Genomic DNA, 12,753 nt, shown 5'->3' on the forward strand with positions numbered 1-12,753 from the left:
ATCATGACTTTCAGATTGAACCACCAAGAAGAGTTGCCATCAATGACAACCCTAGAAAAATATGCAACTACCGAAAGTCACCTGAAATCACCGGATGAGTGTCAATTGCCAACCATCTCCCCCTTTGGAACTGATGGCAACACCTATGAAAAATGGCTAAGTGTTGAAACCTGTACACCAGATTAAAGAATAAAATAATTCTAAGGAATAAAAGAATTTTGAAGCTCCCCCATAGATCAACAATACAATAATCTACATTACATTGGACTGTACACTCCATACATACAATCACTCTGTACATTTTTCACCTCATCTCTCCCCCTTTGAAAACAATGCCAAAGATAGGGTGTGTATCAAAATTACCTGTACATATATACACATTCACCAGAGGATTAAATCTATACATGTTTCAGTATATCTGTGTATGTCAGCTTAAGGAACCCAAGATATGTGTTCCAACCCGCTCGCAACTTCTCGAAAATTGAAACAAAACCATTCAAAACATAAGCATGAAATTATATAGCCGCAATCTCAGTAGGGGTCTCATAAGACATGTTCTAAATGCAGTCCATCTTATGATACACTAAGGTGTCCAACCGGGGACCAATTAGGTTTCGGAGTTCACCTGTTCGCCTGATCATCCTCTCCTTATCCTTCTCAAAATTCCTAATCTTCTCGGTGATATTCAAAATTTGTCCTTCAATATTGTTGATTAAGCTAGCTGTAGGATCATAGGCCTGAGAAATCTAAGCTAACTATCCTCTATAATACTTTATCTGCTTGTCTATCTCAGTAGTAAAATTGGTCAAAATTAGACAAGACATATAAATTTTACTGCCTTCCACTAAAGCCTCATCAATTAGTTTTAACTCTTTATCTAGTTGGGTCTTATCATCACTAATCATTTGCAAAAATGTTTGAACTTTAGTATCTTTAAATTTCTCCATGGCTTGTCAGGTTGATGCTTTTGTCAAAGAATCAAACTGGGTGGATATATGATCAATTAAGTTTTGAATCTTACCAGATGAACTGGTGTTTGCATCAAGTTGTAGTTCCGGTACCACCTGTTCTGAAACTTTAACCTATTTTTCAATAAGTCTCTTTTCTTCAGATTCTGACTCTATTAACTCCTGACTAGCGTGCGCCTAAAGAGAAGCAACAACAATCATTCTCTCTGTTGGAGACATTTGATAGAAGGGTTTATCAAAACTGATATTGAACTGTGGAAAACTCCCTTGGCTTTAGATTTTTGCAGTGCCAATTGCCACAAGTACTGGAGTCTTCATTCCCTTACCCTTATCTCTATCTGGTTCATCCTATTTCACTTATTCTTTCTTCTTAGCCTCAATTGGTCTGGATTTAACCTCTTTAGGTGACTCATGTGCGCTCGTATCACCACTTGGTGCACCATCCTCTGCCTTTGTTGATTTATCCTTTTCTTTTGCAGGCTCAACCTCAACAGAAGCCAAATTTTGTTGCTCTACATCATCTTGAGTATCCTCTTTTTTATTTACATCATCTGCTAGAGGATTTTATAACTGAGTGACTTCATCTTGAGAGACAGTTTCTACAAGCCAGTTCTCAGTAAGAAACTTCTTCCAGATTTCACTGGGTTTCTCTCCTTATTTCTCCAACTCGGCCAACCATCAGACTGTTGACCTTGTGTTTGCTCCTGAATTCCTTTTTATTCACCAACAAAATTAATATATCAATTTCCTCTATAGTGATACTAGTGCACTGATTAACCAGTTCACTATCCTTTATTTCTCTATCCATTTGGCTAGCATATTTTCTCCTAGCATCAATTAAACTGTACAAATCTTTGGGAAGATATTTTCTAATTCAATCAATGCTTTACTAAATGCATCCATGTACAAAATTACAACTTCCTCAATCTACCTTTGATCCTTATCATCCATATTTACATAATATACAAAGATGTTCTTCAAATTTCCATATTTTCATCAATTAATTCCCGAGTAGATAATGGAGGAAATATATGATACTCTGTTTTAGAAGTTTTCATCTTACCAGATTCTATAGCCTCATCCAGATCTAATTTTTTGTTCTTTCCTTTCTTGGGCTTTCATGCCGGTACAGGATCAGATCTCACCTTATTCTCCTTTGGCTCTTTCTTCTCACCATCGGATTGGGGTTTCTGGATCATGCTAACAAATTCTCCTTTCTTCGGTGCCTTGTGAATGTCTGAATCATATTCAGTCTCTGATTGCACCAAAAAGACTGCTACATACTCTCTTTGAGTCTTCTTCTTCTTCTTCTTCCTTAGAACACCTTTTCCCGTTGCAGATACACCGAAGGGTTCAACTTCAGTAGGAGGTGTCTTTACCGGAGTGGGAGAAGGTCCTATCACCTTCACCTTAACGGGAGCAGGTGCAACCTTTTATTTCTTTTTTTTTTTCAACTACATCCCTCGATGTCCTAGTAGCTCTAACTCTTTCCCGGGGATGACCTTCTTCGGCAAGAATATCTTTTATAATCTTTGCTACTTTCCTCTTCCTCTTCAGTTTGGAGAACTTAGAGTGTAGCTCCATTGATTTCTCCTTGCATGTTCCAAACCTCTCCTCCTTGGTGTCTTTTGGAGCATTCAACAAGCGTTGTGTATAACCATCCAAGGTAGCCTCATCAACCTCATACCCCATTGGCATTATCCATACTATTCGGGGTTGAACTCCTTCCATCAGATAATCATCCTTGTTTTCCATAAAGAAGATTGTCCCCTCATATTTCTTAACAATTTCCTTGGGGATTCTCACTCTTTGTTTCATTTTGTCCTGAAAAGTTTTAAAGAAAGCCCACAAAGAAGCATTTTGATTATCCTTGTTTCCAATTCTATCAAGCCCCTGCTTTATTTGCTGAGCCACCAGTCTATCAAAAGCCCATTGTAATCTGTCAGTTTAGGGGATTTGATTCATGAAATAGAGCGCCAAACAGATAATCAAAGAACCAAATTTGAAGACGTGTTTTTTATCTTGTTTAATTTTTCTTTGAATTTATCAATAATTCCTCCAATAACACACTGCATAGGTTATAATGAGCATCTTCTTTGACCATTTGATAAGCTGCATGAATAGCAGTGTCAGATATAGAATTCAGTCTGTTAGACTGGTACACTTTGTAGCCAATCACCATTGTAGAAAATTTGACATCATCCTCTATTATTGTGTTGATCTTCATTGATCGCCCATCAAACTCTACACCGGTTAGTTTGTTCATGGTAGGGTTCGTGACCTTTTGCAAATTGGCTTGATGATGATGATATAGCTGTAATAGGTTGTTTGATGACTTTATTTGTGTTTTCATTGATGGAAACCATGTTTTGTTTAGTAATCTAGGTCATCTAGACTAACTGGTTAGCCTAACCAGTAGTGGAATCAGTTAGACAACAAAACTTCTAAGTTATTGTCAACCGGTAAACAGGAATAGAGTGATGATCAAGCGACTAGTACGGATGATTGGTGAAGAGTTAGATATTGTTGTTTTACAAGAGTGTTGGAGATAAGAACATGCACCTATGTTCCAAACCGCATCAATAGATTCGGTGTATTGAGCGAGTTATGATAGATTTTCCAGTCACGGTCAGGAAGAACAAAGAATCGGTATAGCAGAGTTAGTTTGATTGGTAACCGATAGACTTATTGTTATGTATTTAAGTTATGAATTGTTTTGTCGACAAGAGAAAAGTGTAATGAGTAGGAAAATGTAAAAGGTGACTAGATTCAATGAACCTAGGGAATTTTTCCAAGGTTCTTAACCGACTTAACATAGTTCTTTATAAGGAGATGAAAGTTGTATGATTTCATGTATCAAGAGTGAGAATTTGATCAAGCGGTTGAAGGAGAAGTTGTGTATTGATGTCTAGTTGGTGATAGAAGCTCAACAGAAGCGGATCTAATCAGGCACAAAGGTGCTCACTTCAAATCAATTGAACTTGTTGTCTTCCTAATAGTTGCAGCAAGAAAATACTCTAACAAGGTCACTCCTAACAGGGTGTGGTAGGATCCTAGCAAGTTCGAAGGTGAAATCCTCTAACTAGGTGACACATTAGTTTGTGTTTGTAAATTCCAATAACGTGGGTAGCTCCTAACAGGGCTGGGTCCTAACATGCCTTATTGTATAGCTCTTAACTGGGCTAAAACACTCTTAACCAGGTGTGCCCCTAACAGGGTGGTTGTATGACCTTAATCGGTCAGATCTCTATATTGTAGTTAGAAGATCCTTGTGGGTACTAATTCCCACCGTGGTTTTTCCCAGTTGGGTTTCCATGTGAAAAATCATTGTGTTATGGTTTGCATGCTTTGTTGGATGTTTTCTTATGTGGTTATATTTCTTGCATGCTTATTGATTTTGAAGTTGGTGAAAGTTGTTATCAGATTTATTAAGTTTTTGCTTGCACTGATTCACCCCCCCCTAAGTGCCTTATAAGTTTATCACCACAACCCTAGATTTTGACTGGTTTAATTCAAATAGGTGACTACCCTAATCATATCAATAGTTATCTTCTATGGTTGGTCAAGCCATATGAATTCAACATGGATCTTTCTTAACACATATCTTACCCATTCCTTCTTATCGAAAGTCAAAAAGTTCACAAATTTTGTGAAACCTTTTTTTTGTAGTTATGCAAATTCTAGCTTAGGGTTGCCAATCTCATCCACGATTCTGTTAGTATACAGGTTCAAGATGTCCTCAGAGCCATTTTCTTCAATTTTGCAGTGAATGTAGGCTCGAACATCATCGACATGCAAAACACCGTGCAAAATGAAAGAAAATGCTCCAACTGGGTCATTTTCCATGGACTTGTAGGGGTGTTTCTTAAATATAGGACAAGTCCTTTCCTTGACCTCTACTACCAATGGAGTAGCAATGCAAAATACAGATGTCATTTTAAATTCAAAAAATTGAACTCAAAAAAGGCCCTTCGAAAAATACCTTAACCAACTGTCGGATGCCCTAGATTTCTTGCCAGATCACTTTTAGCTCTTTGATTGCCTTGTTCTTCAGCTTAAAAATATTATTTTCAAAGTGAATAATGATTCTCATATTTGCCCTTTTAACTTTGCAAACCCTAATTTCACTTTGAAATAAATGCACCTCAAATATTGAACTGGATGCCTTGTTTCACTACCGGATGTCAAAATCATCCATCTAAGTTTTGGATATCAAATGAAGCTCAATTTCTACCATTAGTAATCCATCGAATATAGATCTTATCAAGGGGTGCTAGATATATCAAATAACTGGTGAACAAATGAGAGCGGGGGGCTGAATCAATTTTTAACAAATTATAGAACTTTAAGCATTAAAACTTTATTACCGGAATACATAAACCAAATACCAGAATAGAAGATATAAGAGTTAAGCATAAATATCATCCACATAATATTTACCAACCATACACAAAAGATAACACCAAGATTTGTACATGGAAAACCACGATGGGAAGCCTACCCACAGTTAGATAATACTTCTACAGTAAGTATGTGATTACATAAAGAGAGGCCTGCACATGCAGGAAGGCCAATAGCCTAGAGCACACTTCTCATCACAAAAGGAGCCTCACTGAATACAAAATAAATCTAGACCACAATCCAGAAAGAAGAGTGAACTGCAAGAATAACATCTCCTATGCCTAAATACAGTTTCGGTTAAGCTCGGTACCGGAGGTCTTAAACCTCTTTCACCAACTCAATTTAATCACCTATGATCGACCAAAACCTCTGCATATGATTACAACCTTGTTCACACATAGATAAACCTATATCCCAAAAACCCACGATCTACAAAGAGATCTTACATCATATTTATACCACTGTGGGACCTAAACAATTAGGTCGGCCACCTAAAAGATAATACAATAAATTCATAACATAAACCCACAATCCAATGATCAACCAAGTCAGCCTAAGACCAAAACAACATAATCCAATCAATAGATCCAACCAGAAAGGCATTGGGATCATCCACCAACACGTTACATAAACCGGTCCATAACCTAGCTGAATAAGATAGCATTAGGTCCTGACCCAAATCCAACACCACCAATCAACAGGAACACGAACAAGATAACCAACAACATCTCGAAATCCATCTAGAAGTCGTGCCAACACCACTTATCACATGCATAAAAAGATCTTCAACACAACTCTGTCGGTAGAACCCTTACCAGTGACCAAAAGGCTTACTAGAAGAAATGATAGCTCCTGAGTCATCAAATCTTGAACCAATAGATCATGATACACATATTAATAGCATGAATGACATATCCAAACCAATTCCACAAACTGAAGCATATCAGAGCATACCGGATCAATATCATAATCCAACTGCTCTACCGAAACCTACCAAAAACTGGTAAACAACCAAAACAACTGGTGTTGCCATCAATGAAAAAACATCAATGAAACACATAATCAATTCCTCCAATTTTCCAACAAGGGGTAATACAATATTTGCATTGGTTTGCCTCCTCCTAAGGACAAAAGCCCTAGTTATCGGATGAAGATTCTACACCGGACTCAGGTACAAATCCATTAGCTGCCTTAGAATCATCCTTCTTTACCCACATCTTCTTACGTTGGTCTATGATCTCATCTACTTTTTCCTTTCCCTTGTCATCCGATTTGTTCTTTTCAACTAGAGCACTATTTTTGCTTTTGCAGAATTTTTCAATATGACCGGTTTTGTTGCATGCTTGGAAAACAACATTATTCTTCATAGGTCTGAAGTTCATCTGATTCTGTCTTGTCCTGCACTATTTAGAAATATGTCCAAACATTCCACAAGCATAGCATCTTTTGTTCTAAAAGTTATTTATTATTCCTCTACACACATTTGACTTATGTCCAAAGTTATGGCATATGAAACATTGACCTGTAAAGGTAGGAACATTATTTATGTTGTTCATCATATTATTATTGTTCATTATTCCATTATTCATCCTACTTTTGCACTGACTTTCCATATGACCAAATTTGTTGTAATTAAAACATCTACCATTGAATTTATGAGCATTAGGTTGTCTTACCGGAGGATCCTTTCTCTTCTTCTGGTTAGGTTTAACATTGCCTTGTTCGGATCCGGAGGGTTCACCTTTCTCAAATCCTAGGACTCACATATCCTTTCCATGTCTCTGACTTTCCAACATCTCATCAAGCCTTGTTGAACTAGCTTTGAATTTGTCTTTGTATTCATTGGCAGTAGCAAGTTCATCCCTAAAGGTAGAAACCTGTCTTTCAAGTTCTTGACCTTTATTCCTTGATTGTGTTAGTTCAAGCTTCAACTAATCATTCTCATAGGTAAGCCTGAAGCATTCATCAGCTCTTTCCTTCAATGATTGTGCCAGATTCTCTTCATTCTTCTTCCTGTCCTCAATTTCCTTAGTTAGTCTCATCACAATTGATTGCATCTGATTCTTCAAGGCAACATTCTCTCTCTCAAGCTTGTTAACCTCATCAGCTTTGTTCTGGTATTCCATGATATGATATTCTTTCTCCTTAAACTTGTCCATTAATTCCTTCTTCTTTTCTTTGTAGATACTTGCTTGATCCTTCAACTCACTAATGAATTCAATAGCAACATTCAGATTCTTATTCAAGGTACAAACCTCACTTCTATCTGCATTAAGATCCTCAAGTGCCACATTGAGTTGTCTTTGAAAATTGGAATCCATTGAATCAATCTCCCAGATCTTCCTCAAGCGGTTAAGCTTCCTCAAAGGAACTAGCTCTGATATAAATTTTTAGAATCAGGGATCATTGAGAGGGGGGTGAATCAGTGATCTACTAGAATTTAAATCCACAAACTTATTCTTTATCCACTGGTTAGCAATGCATAACACAAAAGAACATAAACATGCAACAAAGAATACACAAGTCCACAATACCAAAATTTTTACGTGGAAACCTAGAAAGGAAAAAACTATGGTGGCGCTAGAACCCACAATATTCATATACTATGGCTAGGAGTACATAAATATTACATAGGTGGGGAATGCACTTGCATTTAGGCTCACTGCCTAGAGCTCACTACTCAAATATAGTTGCCTGGAAGGCTACAACCTTCAAGGAAGTCTCACTAACTTATAATTTGTTTACAATGAGGAAATACAATGAAATGAACTCTTAATTAGCATCTGACTATGCAAGAATGAGTTTCGGTTAAGCTCTGAATCTCTGACTATCTTTGCTCTGCTGAATACTTTATTTCTGTCTCAGACAACTATCGGTTGGTCTGTCAACCAAATGCGCAAGTAAAGCTATGCTCAATCACACCAAAATGGATCACCATAACACTAACACACCAAAAATCAACCGCCAATTCGATCTTATATATCCGGTCATAACAAAAAAGCAATCTCCTTCAAGTCGGCTTCAAGAAGTGTAACATGTAGCTCCAAGTCGGCTTCAATATTGAACAAAACATAGCATTGAACAAAATATTATAATCACACGCTTTCTAAAGGTCTTCCCAATCATTGAGGTCACAAAAATAATCACCAAAAACACCACAATCATCGGAGATCATTCCGAATCAAAGCATTATTGAAATACCCTATTTTATCGATTAACTATCTACAAGTTACCTCCATCTTCCAAATAAGTTGAATCACGATTGCCAGATCGAACCACCAAGAAGAGTTTCCATTAATGACAACCCTAGACAAATATGCAACTATTGGAAGTCACCTGAAATCACCGGATGAGTGTCAATTGCCAACATGCTGCTGCTAGTAATTGCACTTAGGTAGTCTGGATGAAGCAAATGTTGAAGGATATCAGAGTTATTTGTGATAAACCTACTATTATATACTGTGATAATTCCAGTGGTATTAACATGTCAAATAATTTGGTGCAATATGCAAAGACTAAGCATGTGTCAATCAAATATCATTACTTGAGAGAGCAAGTCAGTGAAGAGAAGGTGAAGCTTGAGTATGTATCTACAAATGAAGAAATAGCTGATATTTTCACTAAGCCTTTGCCTACAAACACATTTTTCTATTTAAGAGACAAGTTAAGTGTATCCATCCCTCCTGGTGAGAAATAGATGCATTAAGTTGCATCAATTTGGTAGACTTCATAGTCTTATCCCTTTATCCAGATTGGTGAGTTGGTGTTGCTCCTCTACTGGAGTAGTTTGTATTTTTGGGGAGAGAGATTCATATTTCATATTATAAGGGGGAAAGTAAGTTTGGTTTTTTGTTTTGAGATCTTTGGCATTGATGTCAAAGGGGGAGAGAGATCATGTGAAAAACTGCTTTATATGTCTTGATCTTAGAGGGAGTTTGTTGGAGATATCTTCTTTCTTTGCATTGATTGTTTTTCACATTCATGTTGCCATCAATGCCAAAGGGGGGGATTGTTGGAGATTTCTAGTCATTGATGTTGATAGGATATGTTGTTGTCATTGATGTCAACATACTCATGTTTATTGGTCTAGTGATTGCTGATTGGGAAGATCTTATGATCCAGTTTGCAGTGTTGTTTTGTTGATCACTATTTTGTAAAGCTCAGTATTTCCTTTGGTATATTCCGGTATGATCAGTTCTTGTGCTGAGTTTATGGGATATTTCTTGGGATGGTCTTGTGTATCTTCATTTCATATGGAATATGATTTGGTTCTTTGCAAGTTATCTTTCTTCATGACAGTTGTTGATTGGTTGTGTTCTTGAGCTTTCAGTCATTGACAAATGAAGATTTGATAAGTGGTGTTGGTGTAGTTGTTCCTGATGATTCTAATGTGCTTGCTGGTGTCTCCTAGTTGTGTCCTATTTGTTTTGATGATTTTCATTGACCTTTGTGTTAGTTTTTGGTGATTTCTATGAACCAGTGATGATTTTCGTGTTATGTGGTTTTCCTGGTGGTGTAGTGTGTTGCAGTTGATCTTGGCGTGATTTTCGGCAAAGTTGAGTGTTTGGGAATTCGATTTAGGTCCATGTTATGCTAGGTAAATCATTATATTGGTCTGGCGGTCTATCTTTGTATCGTGTGTTGTAATTTTGTAATTGAGGATTGATGGTTTAGTTGACCTTGTTATCAAGATTGATGATTTGTATATATAGGTGACATGTTCATGTAATTTAGGTGTCAATGTTATGTTTACATTATCAGAGAGAGGTTTATGTGCGAACAAGTGATTCATATTTCGATGTTGTGATTGAGGAGATAATGGTGTTACAAGGCAGACATCTATGCTTAACCATAATTGTAATCAGGCATTTGAAGATGCTATTCTTTCAATTCATTTCTTCCGGATTGTAGTTTGAATCTTATTGTAAGTTAGTGAGACTTCCATGAGGGTTGCATCCTTCTAGGCCATTATATTTGAGTAGTGAGCTATAGGCAGTGTGCCTGAATGCATGTGCATTCCCCATTATAATATTTTCACATACTATTGCAGAGTATCATCTTACTATGGGTAGGTTCCCACTATGGTTTTTCCCTTAAAAATGGATTTTCCACGTCAAAATCTTGGTGTTGTGTGTTGTGCTCCTAATTTTCTTATCTTTGTTGTTACTGTAGTTTATCTGATCTATGTTTTGTGATTAAGTTTGATGTTCCGGTGAAGAATGATTCACCCCCCCTCTCAATCTTCCTTCTTGGCTTTTGCTAACAATAAATTCAAACCCTGCATGCCTACATCCAATCAATTACAATCATACTATATTAGACTTGCAAGCTACAAATTGCTTATATACTCTAGGACATCACACAAATTATAGTCTTGTAAAACCTAATAGTTCATATAAACTAAGAAAGAGCTACACACCAAGGTAAATGTTTAGATTACCTGAACTCCCATGTGCATTAACAGTAGTGATTGGGATTTCATTTGGATCAATGTAGACTTCAGGTACATCTATTATTAACATTGTTGTGTTACTTTGTTGTAACATGTACAAGGTACATTAAATTACACACTCCAACACACCAATTGCACTTCTTCAGAGCTGTGCACTTGGTCGAGGTACACAACTTGTTTAGCCCCGGTGCCACTATAAACATCATTATTCTCTTCAATCAACGGAGGAGGGTGGAGAACCATAGGTTGGGAATTGGGGTTCTACTGATTGAAGAGAATTTATGGATGGGGAATAATTTCACTTGTTTTGGGTTGCCTTACCACAGAACATCATTTCACAAACATATGCTTTCTCACCAAGTACAAAAGAACATCAATATTTCTGCACTATTTTCTCACCTAATTTATATCTATTGTCTCCATGCATTCAATACTTTTCATCTTCTATTTGTATTTTTTTAGGTATAATACTTTTCATACATACAGTTTTCTTCACAAATTGGCTAAGCTTATCATGGCTCTTTATTAACTGTAAGTATTTCACTTTTACAATTCGTACACTCACAGGTCACTTATCTTATTACAACACTCTTATGTTCATTTATTACCTTAATAACTATCCTTATTTATTCCTTGCAGACAAGATCACTATAGTGACCACTTTATTGTTATAGATGGCTTTCATTGCTTACTTATATTGGTTGTTTCCTTATTCACCATAAATATAGTTGTATTGCATGTATATGCCATTCCCACCTTGCATCCTTATAATCTTTACTTTTATTAGTAGTCCTTCCTTTTAATGCTCCTATTATCTAATAGATTTTAATTTCATTCTTCCTATAAAACACTAACATTTATGTTATCTTTTCATGTATGCTAGGAACCAATGACATTGGAAATGTCCTAAATGTGTTTTCTGTAGTGCCCCTCCCTGATTTATCTTGTCTTTTATACATCAAAAGAATATATTAATCTAGCTTAGTCTACTTTATGATGATTTGATGGTATCATGTTATGTACTAAATCTATTTCATGATTGTTTGGATATGATGATGGATCTATATTTGATCATTATTCATGATGGATCATATTGCTTATGAGATTTTGATGACATTATGATTACACTAACCCTACTCTATGATTATGATGACTATGTTGATGCTACGATGTTTGTGATTGTCTTCTAGTATCTTCGTGATTAGAGACGATGTCATACCACTCATTGCGAGCACGATATGACATTGTGATTCTCTATCACTTGATTGATCATTTATGATGTATATGTATTGTATATATGTTGTATTGTGTTTAATGGTGGATGCAAGATTGCAGGTACTAGACATCGACTCCACCTAGTCTCACAGGTCTGAGCGTGTCTTTATCCCAATGGCAAGTTGTTGGAGATGGCATGTGTTTCCCTCTCATACTCTAGGCTTAAGTTGATACCCTTGTCAATTAGTGTCTTGGCTTGAGTCGTTGGTCTGCGTCATGTGGTATGTTGTTCAACCTTATGTCAAGTTGACTTGTGAGGTTTGTGATTATTTATTAATTAATAATTAATCGATTTATATAGTTTATAAATATTAAATTAAATCAATAGATGACATTAATATTTAATATTAATGTGTGATTATTACTATTATTGGAAAATTATTACTCATTAATGTTTATTTTATGGATTTATATTTTATTGGATATTTGGAATTGTGAAAATTAATTAATCAATTGCTACATATAGCCATTGGCGTAAATTATTAAATAATGGTTAGTACAAATACAATATATCTATATATATTTATTTATTGGGAGTTTATAATTAATTAATAATTAATTGGTGGAATTATATTAGTTGAGTATTTATGCTTATCAATACATCCATTTATTTATTTATTATTTATTTGATTATTTTATATGTATGTGCAAGATATG

Source organism: Cryptomeria japonica, chromosome 10 (genome assembly GCF_030272615.1).
Source record: "Cryptomeria japonica chromosome 10, Sugi_1.0, whole genome shotgun sequence".
NCBI lineage: Eukaryota > Viridiplantae > Streptophyta > Pinopsida > Cupressales > Cupressaceae > Cryptomeria > Cryptomeria japonica.